Genomic DNA, 2,500 nt, shown 5'->3' with positions numbered 1-2,500 from the left:
GCAGTGTGTAGTGTTGTGTAGTGTGCAGTGTGTAGTATGTAGTGTTGTGTAGTGTGCAGTGTGCAGTGTGTAGTGTTGTGTAGTGTGTAGTGTGTAGTGTTGTGTAGTGTGCAGTGTGTAGTATGTAGTGTTGTGTAGTGTGCAGTGTGTAGTGTGTAGTAGTGTGCAGTGTGCAGTGTGTAGTGTTGTGTAGTGTGTAGTGTGCAGTGTGTAGTGTTGTGTAGTGTGCAGTGTGTAGTGTTGTGTAGTGTGCAGTGTGTAGTATGTAGTGTTGTGTAGTGTGTAGTGTGCAGTGTGTAGTGTGTAGTAGTGTGCAGTGTGCAGTGTGTAGTGTTGTGTAGTGTGTAGTGTGCAGTGTGTAGTGTTGTGTAGTGTGCAGTGTGTAGTGTTGTGTAGTGTGCAGTGTGTAGTGTGCAGTGTGTAGTGTTGTGTAGTGTGTAGTGTGCAGTGTGTAGTGTTGTGTAGTGTGCAGTGTGTAGTGTGTAGTGTTGTGTAGTGTGCAGTGTGTAGTGTAGTGTAGTGTGTAGTGTGTAGTGTGTAGTGTTGTGTAGTGTGCAGTGTGTAGTGTGTAGTGTGTAGTGTTGTGTAGTGTGTAGTGTGCAGTGTGTAGTGTTGTGTAGTGTGCAGTGTGTAGTGTGTAGTGTGTAGTGTTGTGTAGTGTGCAGTGTGTAGTGTTGTGTAGTGTGTAGTGTTGTGTAGTGTGCAGTGTGCAGTGTGTAGTGTGTAGTGTGTAGTGTTGTGTAGTGTGCAGTGTGTAGTGTGTAGTGTTATATAGTGTGCAGTGTGTAGTGTGTAGTGTGTAGTGTTGTGTAGTGTGCAGTGTGTAGTGTTGTGTAGTGTGCAGTGTGTAGTGTTGTGTGTAGTGTGCAGTGTGTAGTGTTGTGTAGTGTGCAGTGTGTAGTGTTGTGTAGTGTGCAGTGTGTAGTGTGTAGTGTGTAGTGTTGTGTAGTGTGTAGTGTGCAGTGTGTAGTGTGTAGTGTTGTGTAGTGTGCAGTGTGTAGTGTTGTGTAGTGTGTAGTGTGCAGTGTGTAGTGTTGTGTAGTGTGCAGTGTGTAGTGTTGTGTAGTGTGCAGTGTGTAGTGTGTAGTGTTGTGTAGTGTGCAGTGTGTAGTGTTGTGTAGTGTGTAGTGTGCAGTGTGTAGTGTTGTGTAGTGTGCAGTGTGTAGTGTTGTGTAGTGTGCAGTGTGTAGTGTTGTGTAGTGTGTAGTGTGTAGTGTTGTGTAGTGTGCAGTGTGCAGTGTGTAGTGTTGTGTAGTGTGCAGTGTGTAGTGTGTAGTGTTGTGTAGTGTGCAGTGTGTAGTGTGTAGTGTTGTGTAGTGTGCAGTGTGTAGTGTTGTGTAGTGTGCAGTGTGTAGTGTTGTGTGTAGTGTGCAGTGTGTAGTGTTGTGTAGTGTGCAGTGTGTAGTGTGCAGTGTTGTGTAGTGTGCAGTGTTGTGTAGTGTGTAGTGTTGTGTAGTGTGCAGTGTTGTGTAGTGTGTAGTGTTGTGTAGTGTTGTGTAGAGTGTAGTGTGTAGTGTTGTGTAGTGTGTAGTGTTGTGTAGTGTGTAGTGTTGTGTAGTGTGTTGTGTAGTGTGCAGTGTTGTGTAGTGTGTAGTGTTGTGTAGTGTGTAGTGTTGTGTAGTGTGTAGTGTTGTGTAGTGTGTAGTGTTGTGTGATGCTGTGTAATGTTGTGTAGTGTGTAGTGTTGTGTAGTGTGTAGTGTTGTGTAGTGTGCAGTGTTGTGTGATGCTGTGTAATGTTGTGTAGTGTGTAGTGTTGTGTAGTGTGCAGTGTTGTGTAGTGTGTAGTGTTGTGTTGTGTGTAGTGTGCAGTGTTGTGTAGTGTTGTGTAGTGTGTAATATTGTGTACTGTTGTGTGATGCTGTGTAGTGTTGTGTAGTGTTGTGTAGTGTGCAGTGTTGTGTAGTGTGTAGTGTTCTGTAGTGTGCAGTGTTGTGTAGTGTGTAGTGTTGTGTAGTGTGCAGTGTTGTGTAGTGTGTAGTGTTGTGTGTAGTGTTGTGTAATGTTGTGTAGTGTGCAGTGTTGTGTGATGCTGTGTAATATTGTGTAGTGTTGTGTGATGCTGTGTAGTGTTGTGTTGTGTAGTGTGCAGTGTTGTGTAGTGTGTAGTGTTGTGGAGTGTGCAGTGTTGTGTAGTGTGTAGTGTTGTGTGTAGTGTGTAGTGTTGTGTAGTGTGTAATATTGTGTAGTGTTGTGTGATGCTGTGTAGTGTTGTGTAGTGTGCAGTGTTGTGTAGTGTGTAGTGTTGTGTAGTGTGTAGTGTTGTGTAGTGTGCAGTGTTGTGTAGTGTGTAATGTTGTGTAGTGTGCAGTGTTGTGTAGTGTGTAGTGTTGTGTAGTGTGCAGTGTTGTGTAGTGTTGTGTAGTGTGTAGTGTGTAGTGTGCAGTGTTGTGTAGTGTGTAGTGTTGTGTAGTGTGCAGTGTTGTGTAGTGTGTAGTGTTGTGTAGTGTTGTGTGATGCTGTGTAGTGTTGTGTAGTGTTGTGTAGTGTTGTGTAGTGTG

General features: G+C 44.0%; 1 protein-coding gene across 4 annotated transcripts in view; it reads right to left on the bottom strand.

Moving 5' to 3' along the window:
• The window catches only part of slc1a3a (solute carrier family 1 member 3a), a 62,926-nt gene that overhangs the window by 57,943 nt on the left and 2,483 nt on the right, over positions 1-2,500 (bottom strand). The gene's annotated exons all lie outside the window — the stretch shown is intronic.

The sequence above is a fragment of the Hemibagrus wyckioides genome, linkage group LG22 (assembly GCF_019097595.1).
Source record: "Hemibagrus wyckioides isolate EC202008001 linkage group LG22, SWU_Hwy_1.0, whole genome shotgun sequence".
Taxonomy (NCBI): Eukaryota; Metazoa; Chordata; class Actinopteri; order Siluriformes; family Bagridae; genus Hemibagrus; species Hemibagrus wyckioides.
This window is presented reverse-complemented; position numbering and strand designations above follow the sequence as displayed.